A 23,232-nucleotide genomic window follows, 5' to 3' on the forward strand; every position below is an offset into this window, starting at 1 on the left:
TATATATATATATATATATATATATATATATATTGTACTTTAGGTTCTGGGGTACATGTGCAGATCATGCAGGATTGTTGCATAGGTACATATGTGGCAATGTGGTTTGCTGCCTCCATCACCCTGTCACCTATATCTGGCATGGAGTCTTGCTGTCACCCAGGCTGGAGTGCAATGGCATGATCTCAGCTCACTGCATCCTCTGCCTCCCGGGTTCTGCCTCAGCATCTCAAGATAGCTGGGATCACAGGTGTGTGCCACCACACCCAGCTGATTTTTGTATTTTTAAGAGACAGAATTTCATTGTTAGTCAAGCTAGACTTGAACTCCTGACCTCAAATGATCCACCCGCCTCGGCTTCCCAAAGTGCTGGGATTACAGTCATTAGCCACCTTGCCTGGCCATTTTTCATTATTCAAAAGCTTATTAAATCATAAAATAATAACGAGGATAATTTCTCTTTAGATTTGAAAAGTTGAGGCAAACTAAGAGGTATTGAGCTGGAAAGTACAATTGTGTTCCTCAAATAAAGATTGAGTTGTTAAATTAACATTACTGTAGAATAACAAAGCTTCATGTTGTATTTGAATCAGATTTGTCACAAGTAATTTTACCTTCTACAATGAGGAAAGCCCGCCAAAATATTCTCTAACAAAAGAGCTTACATAACATATATAAAGTGGAAAATTAAATTAATGCCAGGAAAGCGAATTTATTTACAGAGTGTACTAAATTAATTGTCACAAAATAGCTAATACCATTTCTTATGACTTAAAGGTTTTTTCTATATGGTTGTTTCATAGGCTTAACTAATTAAAGAATTATAAATCTTGGTCTTCTGATAAAACAGTGTGATACTCACTTCTGATACTCATTTTTTGTCATTAATTGTTAACAAAAATAGGAAGAGTGTCTGTGTAGTCTTAAAAGATCATTGCCATACCCAGTTAATCCTGAATCACTGGGAAAGTTTCAAGGAAGTATTTATCTGAATTAGATTATTAAAGGCTTCTAGTCAAATATGACTGTAACTTATATTTCTCTAAGATTACTCATTTATGAGTAACAAATTGCTTAAGAAATATATATATAAAGTTGGCATCCAAAGTTAAAATGCTAACAAAGAACATATTTTCTTAAAATAACATCTTACATATTAAACTTTTATGTGTTATTTCCTTAATAGTGCTGGACTAATTCCACATAATATAAGAACTCACTGCCAGTGCTTTCCAAAGACAAAATGAACTGTCTTGGCAGGTTTTTTGTCAGTGGAAGGAAAGTAATATTTATTGAACATTTGCTATGTGCTAGGTATAATGTTAAGTGGCATTTCATATTATGGTATTTCATCTAATTGTCAAACAGCTTTAAAAGATACATTTTGTTATTCTAATTTTTAAAATTAGGAATCTGGAGCACGCTGAGTAACCAGGTCAAAGTTACATAGCTAATAAGTAACTGAACTCAGATTTAAACACAGAGCTCCAAACTCAAAATCCAAATCTCTGCATCATACCATGCTTGGATATTTTAATGTTAGTTCAATAGCTATTTCATGTAAATGTTGTAGAGTGTCTTTAAGTATCTGCTAAGTTATTAGACAAAAAGACCTTTCCAACTTCAAGATTCTATCTTTCTTGTTAAGGATAGCACATGAAGCCTTTTTTAAAAAATTACTGACTAGATCGAGTTGATTCAAATATATAAAATGTCTAAAAAATATTTTTGGCTCTCAGTAATTCCCAGCGTTCATTTTGTCTTTCCAGTTTCCAAATCTTAGAAACACAGTTCATCTAATTCAGAGTTCTGTTGCCAAGAAAACTGTTGAGAGATATGAGAAGATATGGTTGTACTTCATGACATTTATCTTGTAATTGTAGTAGCTGATTTTTATTTTGTTCAATCTTTTTATATAGCCATTAATTGCCTTTAACCTGGCCTTCCTCCAGGTTTATTTGTTTCTAGATTTATACCAATTAGAGCTCAATTTGTGATACAATGTGTCAAGCACAGCAGTCCCACCTATATTTCATGTCTACCTCTTATAATTATTTATTGTATACAAAGAATTAATTTCCATAAATGTGTCCCAGATGAGTCTCTGATTTCAAAAGATGTCCTCTTAACTTCCACATTTTAGCATTCAGATGTTTAGAAGTAAATCTAGAAATATCTAACCATAATTACCAGTCTTCTCTGTCTTAAACTGTCTAGGCCGAAAGTATTCGAAAAGCTATAAAGGGAAAAAAATGTACTTTTCCACTATTGGCCAAGAGACCGATATTGGGATCAGTGGATAGGCATTATAAGAGAACAGCTTTTGGTTTAATGTAGACAAGAATATTTTAATAGAGTTTCTAGCACTCAAATAGGCTCTTCCATTGAGTGATGTAACACCTTATTATTGGAAGGTTTGATGACTATCTTCAATCATTTATTAGACAGATATTTATTGATTATACCAGGCACATTTTTAAACATATAGTCCCTACTTTCATGGACCTTACAGTCTATTGGAGGTTTGACAGATATTAGTCACATAAAGAAATATATAAACTCTGAATCATTCTATAAATGAAAAGTAGAAGGGACTATGACAAGGGTGCGAAATTTAGATCAGCTGATGAGAGAAGGCTGTTTTGAGGAAATGACATGTGAGTAGTGATCATAAAGAATGATACGAGTTAGCCCAGGAAGCGGTGGGGAAAAGAATTGTCCTGGAATATGCAATATAATATAGTTTCCAATTTTGCCACTTACCTTGCTATGGAGATATTACTTAATGTTTCTAAATATTTGGGGTTTTTTCAGCAGCAAAATGATGAAAATAACTATCTCATAGATTTTTTATGATGATTAAACATGATAATGCACATAAAGCACTTATCACAATGCCAGTCATGTGGTAAAAACTTAATAAATGTTAGCAGTTGTGGTGGAGGTTATTGTTATGTGTGATGGTAGCTGTTTTGATAAACTGAAATAAAGTTGGTGTGGAAAGATTTTGATGAACAAAGGGAAAAGGTATGTGAGATGATACTATTGAAGGAGTCACTAGTCAGTCATTTAGGACCATGTTTATTACTTTGCACTTGATCCTAAGGTCAATAAATAATCGCTGAAGGTATGCTAAGTAAGCCAATGTTATGATTTAATTTGAGGTTTAAGATCACTCTTGTTGCAATGGATTGGGAAGTTAGAACATGACTGTGAAGAGCAGAAGTGGAAGAGGATAACCAGTGAGGATGCCACTGCAGTAGTCTGCATGAGTGAGTGCAGATAAAGAGAAGTACATATATTTGGGAAATATTTGAAGTAACAGATTAGAGGTAGGCTGCAAATCAGGGAAGGATACTACTCAGTCCCCAGTGTACAATAGGCCTTTGACAAGTAAACTATTTAGGATTTATTAGGAATATTCTGGAAGCACAAGGAAATGGTATATATAATGTCTCAGAATAATCCCAATTCTAAGAATCCATGACTTTTTTCTAAGAATTCTGTTGCTTCCAGTCTTCCCCTCACCTGCCGATTTGCTTTCTTTTCTCTGGCCCTTGTCTGTCTGTCTGTATTTATTTATTTATTCTTTAAGTTCTGGATACATGTGCAGAACATGCAGGTTTGTTGCATAGGTATACATGTGCCATGGTGGTTTGCTGCACCTATCAACCCATCATCTAGGTTTTAAGCCCTGCATATATTAGGTATTTGCCCTAATGTTCTCCCTCCCTTTGCCGCCCCATCCCCCAAAAGGCCCCAGTGTGTGATGTTCCCCTCCCTGTGTCAATGTGTTCTCATTGTTCAACTCCCGCTTATGAGTGAGAACATGAGGTGTTTAGTTTTCTGTTCCTTGATTAGTTTGCTGAAAATGATGGTTTCCAGCTTCCTCCATGTCCCTACAAAGGACATGAACTCATTCTTTTTTATGACTGCATAGTATTCCATGGTCTATATGTGCCACATTTTTTTTATCCAGTCTATCATTGATGGTCATTGGGTTGGTTCCAAGTTTCTCTGGCCCTTTTCTAGTTGCATTATATCTTTCTGAAATTGGAGCAAACAGAACTAGAGTAAAGTGTTTTAGAGGCAGTAACGTCACAGTTCTCTTCATGAATTCTATTATGTTTTCTTTACTGTTGATGATAAATCAATCAGCTCTTTTACAAATAGTGGGAAACTGGGGATGTCTTTGGCAAATAATCAGTAGGGACTTCTAGGATCATTTTGTGGTCTGATATTTAAATGTAAAATGTGGAATTATTTTTTCATAGAGTTTCCTTGATTACATACATTTTCAGTTGCCACATTTCTGGCCACTTGAAGATAGTCAGATGATTGTCTTGTAGTCTGGCCACGTTGTTTCATCTCTTAAAATATAACCCAACTGATTTGATTTGTCACAATTATTCCTTTACTTGTAGACTTTGGTGAACAAAGGGAAAAGGTATGTGCACTGATTTCATCATTTCCAATTTAGTAAGATTTCATGAGAAATCTATGTCCTCTCTGTTTTTCTGCCTCCACTCTGGTGTGCTAATGTATAATAAATGACCCATGACCAGAGAGGAAGAACAGGAAAGGCCATGGATGATCCTCAAAATCAGGTATCTGCTTCTCATTATAAAACCTTTAGAATCATAGCTGTTTCCAAGCTGGGTTATAAGCAATTCATTCAAAAGCAAAAAGAGGAGGAATCCGTGGAGGAAATAAAAAGAAATAGACATATTTATTGAAGGCCTGTTAATCTCATTTAATCTTTAAACAACTCTTATAAAGTAAATCTTCTTATTGCATTCTGTAAATGAGGAAACTGAAATTTATTGAAGTTATGTAATATATCCAAACCCATATAGCAAGTAAGTAGCAGTCCTGGATTTCAAATCCAAAATTTTTATCTCCAGTTCCATGTCTCTTTTTTCTGCATCAGGTAATCAACAACTTGTTCTGGTTTTGTTTTGTTTTGTTTTGTTTTTGAGATGGAGTATCTCTCTGTCACCAGGTTGGAGTGTAGTGGCGCGATCTCGGCTCACTGCAACCTCTACCTCCTAGGTTCAAGCAATTCTTCTGCCTCAGCCTCCTGAGTAGCTGGGACTACAGGTGCATGCCACCATGCCCAGCTAATTTTTTTGTATTTTTAGTAGAGATGGGGTTTTACCATGTTGGCCAGGATGGTCTTGATCTCTTGGCCTTGTGATCCACCCACCTTGGCCTCCTAAAGTGCTGGGATTATAGGTGTGAGCCACTGCACCCAGCCAATTTGTCCTATTTTAAAATTTAGAGTGTATCCTTGGGAAGTAATGATTAGGAGATGTGAAAGAGGGTAAAATAAAATTTGCTCTGTAATATCTTTTTATTTTTATTTTATTTTATTCCATTTTATTTTATTTTATTTTATTTTGAGGCGGTCTCCTTCTTGTAGCCCATCCTGGAATGCAGTGGTGCCACCTCGGCTAACTGCAACCTCTGCCTCTCAAGTTCAAGAGATTCTCCTGCCTCAGCCTCATGATCCAGAGTAGCTGAGATTACAGACACATGCCACCCTGCCTTGTTAATTTTTGGATTTTAGTAGAGATGGGGTTTCACCATGTTGGCCAAGCTGGTCTCAAGCTCCTGACCTTAGATGATCCACCTGCCTCAGCCTTCCAAGGTGTGGCGTTACAGGCGTGAGCCACCGCGCCCAGCTGCTCTGTAATATCCTAACCCAAGTTGGCAATTTACTTTTTAAAATATTGTCAAATGTTATTTGCCTCTGAGAAGTATGAAAACATAACGTAATATATTTGTGATGGAACAGATGGCTCATGCCTATAATCCCAGCACTTTGGGAGGCTGAGGTGGGTGGATCGCCTGAGGTCAGGAGTTCAAGACCAGCCTGACCAACATGAAGAAAGCCTGTCTCTACTAAAAATACAAAATTAGCTGGGCGTGGTGGTACATGCCTGTAATCACAGCTACTTAGGAGGCTGAGGGAGGAGGATCACTTGAACCCAGGAGGCAGAGGTTGTGGTGAGCCAAGATCATGCCATAGGGCTCCACCTGGGCAACAAGAGCGAAACTCTATCTCAAAAAAAGAAAAAAAGAATATAAATTGTAAAAATTTTTTGTTCTGACTTTTAAGACCACTCGCAATATATTTCTCACCTGTCTTTACAGTTGTTATTCCTACACTTTTCAACTTATTCTTTGTGATCTGGCCACTCAATATTCATTAAACCTCACTTCCTTATTGATACTTTTGTTTCAGGCTGTTTCTGTAACCTCTAAAGACCTTCACTTTCCCACTCTCATTGTCCACCAAGCATCAACTTTCAAGATCCATCTTAAATTACCTACTCAACCACGTAGTCTTTCTAATATGCTCAGTTAGATTCCATTTCTTCCTTCTTTAGGCTTTTCAGCACTTTTATCTACATTATTATGGTTCTTAGCATGCATTGTTTGATTCACAGTAACTTTTTTACTTCAATGATCAATGCAGAAAACTCTTCTACAACAGTGACTACTTACCTTATAAGTTGTACATTGACACTAAGTGTATGTTGAACTGTGACAAATTAAGAAAAGGTAATTTTAAAAATGTATTTGCTACTGTCTATATGCTCAGAGGATATTAATGTACTTAATCTAGTCTGAAAATGTGATAGATTCTTGTGAAGCAGTCAGAATAAGGACGAACATTTCAATGGGAATAACAGCATGAGAGTAAAACATGGAGGCATGAAATGACCTGGAGTGTTTGCAGAACTGTACTATAAGCAGTTCATGATAGCTGGAGGGAGGTAAGGCACAATGAGCCACAGATCACCTAGCTTCTGCTAGTTACCTGTAATGTCCCACCCAACTTCTTGAGCTCACAAATACTCCTTTTTCCACAAGTCAATGGTAGTATCACTTCCATACTATATATCAAGTATCCTCTGTATTTTAAACATGCTTCTATTACCACTTCTTTCCCTTTTTTATTTGCATATGTCTTTTCTCTTCTGGACCTTAAGTCCTTTAAGCACCATGGTTTGTGCAGCAAAAACTAGACCATGAAGGGTAACTTCTGTTTATGAAATCAGTAACAGATGAAGGTAAATCCAAAAGCTTCCCCTGATGTGTAGTTTTCAGTAAAGTTAAAACCTACACCTAATGCTTACTGGGTTCAAACCCGTACTCATCACCTTTCTTCTAAAGTTCAATCCACCCCCTCCTCTTAGTATTTTCTGTAATTGGTACCACATTCTCCAGTTACCGGGTGATGAAAGCTCTGCATTTTTTTGTATTCCCTCTTTTCCTTTGTACTTACTTTCAGTGAGTTACTAACTTTTCTATATATGTAATGTTTTGCATCCATTCTTTACAACCTTAATCCACTGGCTCTTTGACACTCTCACTATTCCACAGATATTTTTTGGATACCAGTTGTTTGTCAGACATACTGTTAGGTGTTACAGATAAATGGTTAAAAAAAAAATTCTTCTTGCTTTGTGTGTGTTGGTTGGGAGACAAGTAAAAATCCATTGTGATACAATATTTTATGACTATAATAAAAGAGCACTGCAGTTTTTGTGGGATAATCAGGGGAAGGCTTTGAAAAAAAGTCAGCTCTTGAGCAGGACCTTGAATAATGTGGAGGAGTTTTCCTAAAAATGTAAGAAGGCCTTAGGCAGCACTCTAGATACCAGGATATCTGAGAATCATGAGGCTGAGAATCATGAGAGAACCAATATATACTGAATAACAATTAGTTTTATACCACTGGATCATACAGCAAAAAGGAGGAGGGAGAAAAGAAAGGGTCTGAACAAGGAGTAGACAATGATGAAATAAAGAGGAACCCTGTATATATGCCATGCACAGTCATTAACATTCTATAGCAGTATGGAGATAATTGAATTTATAGTAATATTTTGAAACAGTCATATTTGCCAGTTAGAAATGTCGTGCTGCTGCAAGATAAAAGATAAATTGGAGATAAAGGGAGACCAATAACAAAGTTATTGCAGTAATATTAAAGAGAGATGACAGCAAAATGCTTCAACTTGGACAACAATGAAGAGGAAAGTTATGAAAGATATTTAGGAAATAAAGCAAAAGCTCCATAAATTCAAAGACTATATCTTATATGCAGTGCCTGGCAAATAATATATATTCAATAAACATTTGTACAAAGATTAATGATTTGGATCTACTCTATTTCAGTTCCCTTTTGAAATGCCCTAGACTTCCATCTCTGTATATATATATCCAAATTTTATCTATTACTCAAAGGCCCAGCTCAAACACTACCTGTGGAGTATTTTCCCTAAGTCTCTGAGCTGAAAATAAACCTTATCTCTTGTTAGATTTGATAAAATGTAGTCTTTTATAATTTTTAACACTTCCTTCCTTGTGTATTAGATATCCCCAAACTCTGATTATAAATGTCTTAGGGAAGAATCCATGTTTTCCTTCCTATTTATATTCCTCATACTATCTAACACCAGTTGTTCAATAAATATTTGTTAAATGAAAAAGTGAAAATCATATCCAACTATGATTTTGGATACAAAATATCTTAGAATAATTTAACAGAGTGGGTAAGAGTAAGGACTCTAAGACCAGATTGCTTTCACAGTATAATAGAAGATACCAATATTTAGGGATAATATAAATAGAAACAAAGATACTGAAAGGTGAAAAATTGTCAAAAGTGTATCAGGAAAGAATGTCAAGCAAAAGTTTCAGAAAACCTCATAAAGATTAAGTAATCAGCAATTCTTTGTATTTTTTAATGTTGTACATCTTTTTGATTTGCTGCTAGATTCAGCTTGCCCGTATTTTGTTGAGGGTTTTTGCATCAACGTTCATCAAGGATACTGTCTTGAAGATTTTTTTTGTTGTTGTATCTCTGCCAGGTTTTGGTATCAGGCTGATGCTGGCCTCATAGAATGAGTTAGGGAGGAGTCATTCAAAAATATAGTTTTTTGACTCCTTGGTGTTGCTAAGTTGTGTTGGTATACAGAAACACATGGTGACCTTGCTTTTCTTAAGGATCATCAAATCTCAAAAAGTAAATATTTATAATAGAAGAAACAGGGTAAGAGTGAGTGGTTTATTTAGTTACCAAAAAGTTCATGCTACATAATTTAGTTACTAAAGAGGATAAGTGTAGTGAGAGTTTATGGTGGTTTAAAATAGTCAAGAGACTTCTTTAAAAAAAAAGTTAAGACTTGATTTATCACTTAGAAAGTAAGAATAAATTGATTATTTTTATCTGGAGACATGCATGAGACTTCATGGAGTAATTGATAACAGTACAGAAAGTGATGGAGGCAGGGAAAAAAGAAACTGTTTCAAAAATACCAATTTCAAAGAAACACAATGGCCTGAGGGAAAAACATAATGAAATAAATTCTTATAGCATACATGCATGACTGCCAAGTTCCATAAAACTTCTGTGATGGAGGAAGTGTCAGGGGATTGGGGAATTTCCATGTACTGCTGATAGAAATGAGATGTTCTTAAAAGTATTCCCTTTTTAATAATATGAGAAAAAATTACAAATAGTTATTAGCCTCAATTAGAATGTTATATTTTAGGAAGCAGTATAGTGTAATGTCTTCTTAATGTGATATATGCCACTTGAAATTCAACCCGTTACACTGATTTTTTTAAGTCAGCTTTTTAAAACAAGTATTTTGTTGCCCATAACAGAATTATCAGAGGTTCTTCATTGTTAAGGTATCAGTTATTTTTTTCCTTTCTGATATCAATAGATATACTGACAGGAGATGTCCAACATGAAAATATGTCCAATAGTCACTTATTTTCATTAAGTTTCTAGTTAGAGCAGGATAGATGAAACTGAGAGAATACTGTATACATGTACTGAATAAGGCAATATGGTTGGCTTCAATATTCCTTCTTCATGTCACCTATACTAACCTCCATTTCTTCCACTGGACTGGGGACACTAGATTGTAAACAGGTGGGTTCACATTTGCTTCCCGACTAACACATTCCTGACATATGGCAGAAATTTAGTGAATAAGTATCGGATCGAAATATTTGCCAATCTGGTGACCATCAGGGACAGTAGAGTTCTATGTGTACTTGCCAAGACTACTGTGTGCTCATCTAGTTTTTGGTAGGTAAATCTAAAGTTGTATATATGAGGATGTGAACAAGGATGTTAAAGCACTGATTTAATTGCCAAGATAATAACCCAGTAACCCATGAGGAAATTAGGACTAATACTTACTAAGCAGCTGTTCATGCCATGTGCTAATTATTTTACATTTAACATCTAATCTAATCCTAAGATTTTGAAACTCAGGATTGTCCCTTTTGTTCTGTATGAACAGCATGAAGCACACACTAACTGGATTTCTTTTTTATAGTCACTAATTTCCCATATTGGCTAGCTGGTATATATATAGCACAGAACAATTAAAAATTTCAACAGAATAGTATTCTATTTCAGTTTGAATATTGAAAATTAGACTGCCATATAAAAATGTGGTGCTTTTCATTAAATAATTGTTACATAAGAAGGAGAAGGAATGAATGTGTTATTTTAGAAAGTGCATGGGTGTTGAAGTAAGATACATTTGAATTCTGATCCTGGATTTCCACTTCCTCACTTGCAAAACTTAGGGTAAAATGCCTTTTAACCATGTTCATTGTCAGCGGTAGAAAATAAGAACTGCTTTGGAGGAAGCTGGCACATAGAAAGTGCTTATTAAATGGTAATGATTGTATTTATTGCACTGCTGCTGCTACTGCATAAAGAGGATAACAAGGCAGTTATATTTCTCCTTTTCCCCAAGTTTCTCTTGAAGATACCTTAGGACACTGTGTTGGAGGGTCCTCGAATCACTCCCAGGTTCAATGATTCACAGTAGGACTCACAGAACTCAGCATATAGTCATACCCATGACTGAAATTCATTACAGTGAAGGATACAGAGCATCAGCAAAGGGAAAAGGCATATGGTTTGAAATCCAGAGGAAACCCCATGCAGTGTCCCAGAGTCCTCTCCCGGTGAAGTCACACAGTACGCACTTAATACCCTCAACTCAGAAATGAGTTGTAACATCTTAAATATTGTCTACCAGGAAGGCTCATTACAGCCTCAGTGTCCATGATTTTTATTGGGGGTTAATCACATAGCTACCCTCTGGCTATCATGTAGCCAAATTCCAAACTCCCAGAAGATAAACAAGTGCTTAGCATAAACCATATTATTTGCACAAACAGTTGAGGCACAATGAACCACTCTTGCCAGTTTTGGAAATGCTGGATACTGTCTCCAAATCCAAATTCCCCAGACGCCAGCGAAGAGCCGATCTTGTAAACAGGTCGTTGTAAAGATGGCAAACTCAAGCCTGCTCTCTTAACTTTTTTTGCCCAGATGTGCAGATGAAGTGTTTGTAGCAGACATTATTTGAGGAATTTTATCTTCCAAGTAACCAGTAATTTACCAACCAAATAAGTCTTGAAGAACTATATTAATATTCCTCTTGAGAACATTTCAAAGACTGAAAGACATAGTCACTCAAATTGCCTATAGGAAGTCTGAAAGTGGGTCCACTTATCTCACTCTTAAAAATCGAGAACCACCTGAAGTTAGAACCATCCTCCACTCTCCCCACTCCAAGATCTAGCTTAGTATATGTATCTGGTCACCCCATAATTAGACCAACCTATACAGCATCTGTGGCAGTAGTTAGCAGCAAGTCAGTTGCTGATGGTCTTAAGGTCTTAGTCATCAGTATTCTCAAGGATGAGAATGTTGCTTGCTTTTTTCTCCTCTATATATTACAGGACTCCAGTGCAAGAGAAAGGTCATACAAACCACACTCAAGGTTTAACTTAAGAAGTCACATAGAATTTTTTAAATAAAATAGTTTCAGCTTTTCAGTCAGTCAGGGCAACCTTAAGCTTCAGGATTTTCAGTACAATATTGTTATGTATTGTTATATTTAAGAAAATCTTCTCAGCCAGGCATGGTGGCTCATGCCTGCAATCCCAGTACTTTGGGAGGCCGAGGCAGGCGGATCACAAGGTCAGGAGTTTGAGACCATCCTGGCTAACACAGTGAATCCCCATTTCTACTAAAAATACAAAAAATTAGCCGGGCATGGTGGCATATGCCTGTAGTCCCAGATACATGGGAGGCTGAGGCAGGAAAATTGCTGAGGCAGGAGAATTGCTTGAACTCAGGAAGTGGAGGTTGCAGTGAACCAAGATCATGCCACTGCACTCCAGCCTGGGTGACAAAGCACGACTCCATCTTAAAAAAAAAAAAAAAAGAATCTCTTCTCTACACAGAGGAAATGTCCCACCTGTGAAGTACTAATGAGAGATTTGGGCTATAATCTCAAAAGATCAAATCCAAAAATATAATTCTGGAAAGAATAATTTTAAAAATTATTTTAAAAAGATTTCTTTACATTGTTAAAATAAGTTGTGTTTGAGAAACGTAAAAAACATGACAGAACACTTCATAGGCCACTTTAATAAAATAGGTAATGATAACATACATATTTTTGCAAGCATAAACACTCAAATATTCAAATGACAGTTGCATGGATATATCAGTTATAAGCAGATTAACTATATTCACAAATAAATAGGCCAAAAAGTGAAATGTATAGAAACCCATATCACCTATGGTTGGTAATTGTCTATACCCAGCTTTATAACTGCAGCCATCTGAAATACTGTAATAGAGAACCTAAGTCTTTTGACAAGATCAATACAAAAGCTGCAGTGAGTCACCACCACATATGCAGTTTCCCAAAGAGCTGAGATTTTTAGAAATTTTATCTTTCACAAATGCAAGTGTACAAAAAGGACATCTCTTCATTTACTGGGAAAGTTCAATGTTTTTACTTATACACACAGTGCCTACACACACTGTCAACATTGTGACAATGCACTTTCATAGAGTCAGATTTGCAAAAATGTAAAATGAATTAGAACTTTCTAAAAGTCTTCTCCTAATTTAGACTTCCAGTTTGGAATGATATGAAGCTGAAATACACAGCATAGCAAATTGGTGCTATGTGTGAAGGGGTAGAAGTCACACATTATTGCATAATTTAGAAGGAGAGATTTGTACTTTTAGCCTGCATTTTCATTTCTGTAATCTTTGAAACACCTGCTGCACTTGTAGTTAGAGAATGGTTGTTGTCTACACATTTTATAAACATATGTTGTCTATTTAAAAGTTTCATTATTGCTCAACTGTTGCAATTAAGTGGTTTTCTGCTTTTACAATACCGATAGTAATTAACTTTTAAACTTTTTCACCATTAAATAGCCTCATACGCTTATCACACTCTTTTGGTGAGGGAACAATTTCACAGATCTCTTTCATTGTGTTGTAAGGAATGAAGTATGAAGGAATGATAATCGACTTCCCCATAGCAAATTTGTGTTAGCCAGGTTTCTTCAGAGGGACAGAACCACAAGGTTATATGTAGATATATGAAAGGGGATGTATTAAGAGAATTGGCTCACATGATTATGGTGGCTGAGAAGCATCACAATCGACCATTTACAGACTGGAAACCCTGGGATGCCAGTAACTTGGTTCAGTCCAAGTACAAAGGCCTCAGGACCATGGAAGCCAATGATGTAACTCAGTCCAAAGCTGAAAGCCACAGAGCATGGTGTAAGTCCTGGAGTCCAAAAGCTGGCACACCTAGAGTTCTAGTGTCAGAACAGAACTCTAGCAGCAGAAGAAAAGTCTGTCCCAGCTCTCAGACAATGACCAATTTTAATTCTGTATTGATTCTTTCCAGGCCCTGAGATATTGGATAGTCCTTGCTAACATTGAGGGCAGATCTTCCCCACCTAGTAGTCCACTCAGGGTTGCATACTAATCTCCTCTGGAAACACCCTCATAGACACACCCAAAATAATGCTTTACCAGGTTCCTAGGTATTCCTTAGTCCAGTCAAATTGGCACCTGAAATTAAGTCATGTCTACCCCTCATCAGTTTGGCGCCCATAGGCAAATCCTCACACCATATATAATTTCCAAAAAAAGACAGTAACAAGGTAGTAGTTCCACCTAATGTGATGTAACTAACATTGCATTGTGATTTTCTCTTGTATTATCCTGCATACAACTGAAACACACTAATCCCTTCTCCGGGTTTAATTGCATTACCCTGCATACAACTGAAAACACAATAATCCCTTCTCCGGGTTTCAGCTTTCAGGATTTCAACATTAGGGATTTTAATCTTTGAGGATTATGATTTTTGGAGATTTAGACTTTAGAAATTTTGATCTTTTATGATTTTGGCCTTTCAGATTATGACAGTCAGGACAGTGGCACCAACTAATGAGATTACTAATTTACCTGTGTATTCTACAATGTAGCAAAGCCAAAATTTTAGAACTCCTAATAACCAATAGTACTAAACTGGAAGGCACAGAACGAAGCCAAGAAAAAACCAATAACTTTCCTTGTTATTAGGCCAACACCATATAGGGTAGATATCCAAAACCAACAGGAATAAGTGATACAAGAGAAAATCACAATGCAAGAAAAAAATGAGAAATGTGGCGCCCTCTATCATTTCATTCTGAAAATGATGTCTTCACCTTTCAGAAAAGCTTTCTAGGTTTTTTGGAGCATATCTTAATGATGCTATCCTATACTTGAGCTCTAAAAATGTCATATGTGTCTATCAAATGGTATTTCAAAAACCATAGTCTAGCTGGCAGAGAATTTCAAAAGGATTTATTATTTCCTAAAGGAAGAAAAAAGGCCGTTTCTTGAGAGCATCTTTTTCCCTGTATGATCTCCAGTTTTCTGTCTTTATTTTTTCATAACTTAACCAAGTAAAGACTTTAACATTCCTATGTTTAAGTACACTGTGGGAACTTCTATAATTTCAATATATTAATTTAGAAACCGGCATCTAATTTATGCTGTGCAATCATTCTATATATATTTACTGAGCACCTACTATTTGTCCACTGTGCTAGACAGTGATATGAGCATTGAGATGAACATCACAATTAATGGAGCACAGCTACTACATTCAAAGAGCCCACATGAGTTTAGAAGATTAAACAAGTTTAGAAGATTAGACAAGTTTTTAGGATTAATGAAAGCAGTAATGTAAGCTCTGAGCAGTCACAAAGTCTGCTTCCTGTAGATATGTCAGGAAATAGTTTCTTAGTGATACTGAAGATTCAAAATGCTGGAAACACCTTCTTCGCTATGAAATAATAAAAGAATTCCAATTTTTTTTTAATATACGTGTCTCATTCTTACCTGTTCAAAAGATTTTAAATACCCTCTAAATAGCTGAATGCTTTTCATTTCTCTTGTTATTAAAATCATAGAATTTCAGAGCTGAAAAGTATGAACAGAATTATCTAGTCCATCCTTTTTGTTTTTCAAATTAGGAAGGTGAAATCCAAATTGGTTCAAAGACTTGCTTCAGAATTGAAGATCTAAGCTGAAACTCTTGTCTTTAGACTAGTAATCCTCCCTACCAGGCTGTTATTTTCCTCATTTGTCGTTAGAGAGATTTGAGGGGAAAGGAATGTTGACAATGAGGAGAGGCATCAGATGGTAGATTTTCTTACTCTGACTTTGTCTTTAGATATAATCTGCAGAAGTCATAACACTTATGAAGTCTGCATGGAAGAAATACAAAACTAATTTAACAATTTACATGTGAAAATAATGTTCTGCATATAAGCATATATTCTCTGAACACTCCTGCAATAAGAGTCTTGGGAAGAGCTTGCAATTCAAATGTTTTGCAATAGAAGTGTCATAGCAAGAGAATTCCTCATATTTCTCATCCAAGTTGTTTTTCTTTGAAACTAGTAACCCCCTAAGTTCAACTAAGTTAGGTAGATGATATTCACATTATCACCTTTGATTTATTACCAAGAGACTCATTCAAAAGGGCAGGCTATGTGAACAACATTGCCAGGCAAATTTAGTGCAGGGAGTATAGCACAAGTTGCCTTTCTGTTTTTGAGTTCACCATAACATAAGTGTGAGAGTAAAAGCATCTGTTGAGTAGACATTCCAGGCATATTCTCTTGATCATTGCCAGACCTTCCTAGGGCAAAACTTTGTTCTGAACTTTTATTTTATTACTACATTTTTGATCCAAGAGTCAAATAGTTGTTAGGGAAATGTTAGAAGCTGAAATCCCTATTTGGATACCAAGCAGACCATTCAGTTTTATAAAACCTTATGTATCCAAATGTCTGAAGTGGTTGAACTGTGACTCCAGAATAGACTATTGTCTAATCAGGAACCTCCAAAATCATGAAATGCTTGTCTTATATTCTAAATTTAATTGATAATGCAAAACATTATATGTTATTTAGTGTACCTGGCATGTATTATGCTCTCAACATGTTTCTTGACTAAATAAATGATAATATATTTTATGGCACTTTTGTAAAGTGTTAGTGAATGCAAGGTTTATATAAAAATTGCTTTTTTCTTCCATTCATCCCCAGTGTTTGTAGGTAGTTTATCTTCAACTTTTGGAAACCTTAATAAGACAAATTAGGCACACTCTTAGGTTCAAAGACTAATTCAGTAAGGTAAGCACAGGTGCGTAGTCATTTTTTTTATTTACTTATACTACTACTTCATGCCAGAAAAGAAATGAAGAGACATAGCCTATGTTCAGTAACAGATATGATTCAGTATAATCTCTGTACTATATCATTTCCTCATCTGGTTTATTTGAACTCCCTAAACACTGTATACTGGTATAGTAAAATTCTCCAGGTACATTCTATAAGCAAACTGCACATAATGAAATAGAAATAGACCTAAAGAAATTTTTTTGATAAATATTCCAGAAAAAAATTATATTAAGCTATAATTTTTGCTGCCAAAGTGTCTTCAGTCTTTGGTGAGTTCTAAATGTTTTCTTCACTAGCCAATCATCAGGAAAGTATTTATTACTTAGTACGAAGGAAAAGGAGGGATGAGTATTTCACTCCAGAGGCTGTCTCAGAGTATCTCTATTAGGTTGGATTTGGGATACATACCAAATGCTATTTTATTAACACTTTGGACCTGGGAGCCAATTCTCAGAAACCACATATATGTAATGAACAATTTTCTTCCTTATAGGAAGGCAGGATAAAACATTCTATGTTTTCTAAGGCTAGCAATAGTTCTTACCCAGATATTGAAACTACGGTGTACATTAGGAGCCACACTGCTAGGTTTGATAGTTGTTGTGTCCATAAAGCATAAGTGAACATTGAATAAAGGTATAAATTCTATTTTTCCCAAAGCCACAGATTTTGGTCCATAGGAGATTCTATCTTAGTTGTTTCCAATATTCTCAACAATGAGGATCATTTATAACAGTTATGGTTGTATGTGTCTAGTCTACTCTGAGTGGCTGTGTATAACCTTGCTGACACCTTTCAGCATTCCCATGGCCCTCAATGGATTGAGGCCCACAGTTAGGGAAAAACTGTGAGCACACATTGGATTTTCTAGAAGCAAACTGCTGAGATGGCATTTCACTACAAGGTATTTATTAGGAAGCAACAGTTGTGGAAAGGATGTAGGGGAAGAAGAAGGATTGCATAGAGGAAGAACTCAATGTGTGACACAGTCCCTACTGAGTTTCAACCACCCCTACAAGAAGCTCTGAATCCTTTATGACCAATCTGAGTAGTCCCATGCTACGCTTAAATAACTTGGCTTTTATAGCCTACTCCAAGCAATCACTGTATAAGGTGCACCCTGGGAAAGGCGTATGTACCTTTGGTCAAGAAGGCTCTCTGGAACTAAGGTAAATGATGAAGCTACTGACAGCTTGGGCCACACAAGTTCTTCCTTGAAGGAGTATCTTGGTGGCACATCTTGGTGTTCACCACAGTCTACCCCTTGTGCTACTTGGATCTACTTCATATCTTTTCAGGGAGATGCTTTTCTAGGATACTAGTGGATTCTCTTCCTGAGGGAAACATACAAGAGGAATTAGTGGTACAAATTACAGCCCCTAGCACTGCAGCTGATTTTAAGACTTCAGTGATACTCATCTTCTCCCCCTTCTGATGGAGAGAGAAACAGGAATGAATTAACTGTGCCAAGAGGGTAACTTATTTTTGCCTCCTGGTGCATGGACATAGGGGAATTGAAGTGCTCAACAGACTGCCATAGCTTATAGTTCAGTGAGACTCTCACTGTGTCACTTGGTGAAAATGTGTCTTCTTTGAGGATGAGGGCCTCTTTTCTGCAGAACTCACATTTTGAGGGAGTGGAAAGCACTGGGACATTGAGAGTGATAGTAAATGAAATTAATTCAGCTTCCACACCTTGGTTTCAGATCCATCAGTATTTCCTATTGGAGACCCCAATACTATATAAATGTCTTTGAGTCCATGTATATACCTCATTCTGTAGGATAGCGTCTTAACCTCATAAAGTATTATCTCCTAGCTGGCGTTGTAGCCTGTACCTTTAGCACACCATTCCAGTGCTCTCTCAAGTTGGAAACTTCTTGGTGTGATATAATATGACAATGAGATCTCATGGTCATAGGCCCACTTCCATGCCATGTTTGCTATAAAATGAGTCCCCTGGCCGGGTGCAGGGGCTCACACCTGTAATCCAGCACTTTGAGAGGCCAAGGAGGATGGATCACCTGAGGTCAGGAGTTTGAGACCAGCCTGGCCAACATGGCGAAGCCCCTTTTCTACTAAAAATACAAAAAATCAGCCGGGTGTGGTGGTGGGTGCCTGTAATCCCAGCTACTCAGGAGGCTGAGGCAGGAGAATTGCTTTAGCATGGGGGGGCAGAAGTTGCAGTGAGCCGAAATCACACCACTGCACCTCAGCCTATGCAACAGAGCGAGACTCTGTCTAAAATAAAAATAAAAATGAGTCCCCTGCTCTGATGTAGTATTTTGGGGATACCATATGATAAATTAGACACTTTGTAAGCCATTAAATACTGGTGCTAATTGAGGCCTCAGTGTGGGAAAGGCAACCCATTTTCAAAACATGTATCATTTCTGGTAGAATAAATCTTTGGCCTTTCCAGAATGAAGTTGCCTCCAACTAGCTGGTTGAGCTTCTCAAAGAATGGCATCATATTGTGGGCTTAATGATGTTCTCTGTTGTTGGCAGTTCGGATATTCAGTGGAAACAGTATTTATATTAGCCTTGTGAAATGGGAACCTATGATGTCAGACCCATGCATACCTTCCATCTCTTCTACCATGTCCATTCCATTCATATACCCATCATCTAGCACTGAGGTGACTGATGATCAAGACTTGCTGATCTCAACTTTCGGAGTCATTATGTCTACTTCTAGGTATTCTTTCATGTTTGACCCTCTCTGGTAAGTACTGACATGTGGTACAAAGATCTTCACACTTTGTGCCCACTCCAGTATGCCCTCCCATATTCCTGTTTCTCACATATTCTTGGCCCCAGTCTTAAAATGTTCTTCCTTTTAGGTTCCTAATCAACCATCCAGGTCATTCACAAATTTCCATTAGTCTGTACATATTCCAACCTCAAGCAACCTCTCTTTCTCACAAAGTGAATGATCTGGTACACCGCCTAAGATTTGCCCATTAGGAAGATGTTCCCTGTTGCTGCCTTTTAAGGTACTTCTGGGTGAAGCTGTAGTGCAGCTGCTGTCCATCTTTAATTTGCACCTATGTACCAAACCTACCATCCGTAAACTAAGTTTAGGCTTTCTCCTTCTATGACAGCTGGTCATAAAGGATTCCCCAGAGAGCAAAGGTGTTAGTTAAAGAAGAGATACTGGCTGGGGCTGGGAATATGAACTGGTTGTTTATGCAGTCTGCTTGTGCCTCTGTCTTGCTCATATTCCATCCCAAATTGCACTGGAACTGCTGAGTCTTATGACTTGATGAATCTGATGGAACCCAGCTTATAGGAGATTCAGATGTGTAGTCATTTGGTGTCCCATGATTAGGTACCTAGACTCTACCAAAGGCTACCAGCACACTGGAATTTATTTTTCAAAACGTGTTTAAATCTCTGCCTTGATACAAAATCTCAGGAGCCTGCACTGTGATCTTCCCATCAAGGCTTACCATAGGCTTCGCATAATTTATTTTTCTAGCATTGATGCCTCTAATACCATAGGGTTTGCCAGGTCATGTGGCCCAAAGTACAGGACTGCTTGCCTCACAGCGTGGACCTACTGTAGGAGCTTGTGCAGTCTCCTAGGGTCCTTGTCAGAGTGTTAATTCCTGTATCTTAGAAAGTGCTCCCAAATTAATAAACTTTTCCATATCTAATTTTATGTTACTTATGTTATATTATAGTTCTCTTGATCAAGTACCTGTACAATCAGATCCCACACATATGCCCTCTTCTCCTTCCAGTACGTACTGACGAGATCTTTTATTCCTTTGGTGTATAGTCTCTTCTGCCTACATCAGGTTCAGCAAGTTCCCAAGTGAGTTATGCTGTGATTTAGCCCTAGTTACGGCATAATGGCTAGAAGAGGAGGTGTTGCAAATTCTAATTGGATTACGTTTTCTTCCAGGGGAGAGGTTATGTTAGGGGATAATGCTAGATTATAATAAAAAGTAGGCCACTTTGGTAAGCTGTTAGAGTTCAGAGACTAGCAGCTCAAAATCTTCAGGGACCTCTGCCCAGATATTGTTTTCACAAGTATCAGAGTCTCATTTTATTTTTCCAACCAAGACCCTGAGTTTGGCGTAACAGACTTGTCTTGGTTAGGAGTTGAACCTTCTCTGGAATTTGATCACTCTATTAAATCCTGGGCCTTTACTCAATCTTCTCTGCCATCCTCCAGAAGGAGAGAAGAGCCCAACCAACTGTTTGGACCATCAGAGTAGTCAGACATTGGGTCCAAATGGCCAGACTTTTATACCCGTGCCCTAATCAGGCTTTGGACATAGGCCACTCTGGTAAGGCCTAAATCTTGAAGGAGCTGATTACAGGGTTAATAAGATACTTCATTAAAAGGGAACGTGGGTGGCTTACCTCTGTTTCCACTACTACTGCTCTATCTAGGTTGTTAACTCATTCGTTCTACATGTATTAATTACCTTCTGTATCCCAGGCAATATGGTAGGTATCAGGAATACAGTGTTAGACAAGACATCATCCCTGCTTTACAGAGCATATAGACCAATGCACTTAAAGTCACATCTTCCTAAATGGTACAGGATGAAACACAGTGAGCTAAAGTAACTTGCTTCAAGTCATGCTGTCAAATAAATAAATTCTTGGCTTACAGATTTCATTTGAAAATAGGAGTGAAGTGATCTAGAGGTTAGCTGTTTGAAAAGAGTGATGTATTTACAAATAAACGGAAAGGATTCATTCATACTTGTCAAGTGATAGAATTACCCTCCAATGAAAAGATCTGAAGAAACACTATGGAAAAAAATAGACAGTATCCTCCTACTGACAATTCAGTTTGTTCCTATGTATAGTCAACTTTATGTTTTGTTTTTCCCAACCAACTCCCTAAATGTTATTATTATTAGCCTTTTCCTCTTTTTGGTCTACATACTTTTCTGGTGACTAATCTAAGGACTTTAATAAAAAATGTTTTAAAACATTTTAGTTTCAAACAGTAAATATTCTAATTTAAATCAGTCTTTAGTTAATAAATAAGATTTAGTTACTTCAAAAAATAGGAGAGAGTATTAAACTTTTTATAGACCATTTTGCAAAATGTACTATTTTGCCAAGAGAAAAATGTTTTCAATTATTATATGGTGGTCTGGCTCTTGAAACAGCATATTCTGACTAAAACGTTGGTGTTTTTTTCTTATTGTGTGTGAGATGTGGAATCAGTGTTTTGAAAGATTTTTAATGTAAATTCTTGGTATATATTGATGATAATTCTAGCTATGGCTCAATTACTGTTTTGTGTTTTCTTTAAATATCTAGCAAATTGACCTGGCCTTTGTGGGCCATATGGTCTCTATTGAAATTACTCAGTTCTGCCTGCATAATGTGGAAATAGGCATAGATAAAAAGTAAGCAAATGGGCATGCCGGTGTTCCAGTGAAACTATTTACAAAACAGGCAGCCAGCTCTCAGGGCCATAGATTGCTCCCTTCTGTTTTATCTGCTATTCTATAGTAGTTAATCTTCTGGCATTTTTGGCTATCTACTTCCTATTTTAGTTATTAGTGATATTGAAATTGACTACTATAGTATCTTATTCATGATAGATACTCAATAACTAATGAAATGTTACGCATTTCATCTGTAGGAAAATGTATGTTATTCTAACACTAATTTAGAATGTTCCTGAAGAAGTGTATAACTCAAAACTACATATAAAGAACTAAAGAAAACTATTGGGAGGAGTCAAAGTCTTAATAAAATATCAAATCAGTAACTGGTTTTTTGAAAAGATCAACAAAATAGACTGCTAGCCAGAATAATAAAAAAGAAAAGAGAGAAGAATCGAGTGGATGCAAAAAAAAATGATAAATCACCACCAATTCCACAGAAATACAAACTACCATCAGAGATTACTACAAACAACTCTATCCACATAAACCAGTAAATCTAGAAGAAATGGATAAATTCCTGGACACTTACACCCTCCCAAGACTAAACCAGGAAGAAGTTGAATCCCTGAATAGACCAATAACAAGGTCTGAAGTTGAGGCAGCAATTAATAGCCTAACAACCAAAAACAGTCCAGGTCCAGATGGGTTCACAGCCAAATTCTACCAGATGTACAAAGAGGAGCTGGTACCTTTCCTTCTGAAACTATTCCAAACAATACGGAAAGAGGGAATCTCCCTAATTCATTTTATGAGACCAACATCATCCTGATACCAAAACCTGACAGAGACACAATTGAAAAAGAACAACTTTAAAAATATAAAATTAAGAAAAATATATAGAAAGGAACAAAACCAGAAGTCATCCAGGTCTCTATTTTAAGGAATTATAGTAGTAAATATAAATAAATTATAACCATTTCCACATGCACATAATTTGCCTTTGACCACTTTACAGTTGAAAATATAATCTTGCCCTGATTCTCACTTGCATTTGTTTGATTCTCACTTGCACATATGGTAAGAAGGAAAAGAAAGTTATATGACACCTTTGCACAATACATGTCTTCCCTGCTTGGAGCCTTCCCAGTGTAGGGAAGTTATCTAGAAGTAGAGAACTGGCTAGGAAATAGTCTTTGGGAAGAGATTAATCCTGCTATCATTTCTCTGTTACAGTGTGTTGGTTCCC

The 23,232-nt window shown here is 36.7% G+C and overlaps 1 protein-coding gene across 6 annotated transcripts in view; it reads left to right on the plus strand.

Annotated features, from left to right (window-relative positions):
• Nucleotides 1-23,232, plus strand: part of COL24A1 (collagen type XXIV alpha 1 chain) — a 379,894-nt gene that overhangs the window by 193,975 nt on the left and 162,687 nt on the right. The gene's annotated exons all lie outside the window — the stretch shown is intronic.

Source organism: Sapajus apella, unplaced genomic scaffold (assembly GCF_009761245.1).
Source record: "Sapajus apella isolate SASKATOON/1434 unplaced genomic scaffold, GSC_monkey_1.0 scaffold36, whole genome shotgun sequence".
NCBI lineage: Eukaryota > Metazoa > Chordata > Mammalia > Primates > Cebidae > Sapajus > Sapajus apella.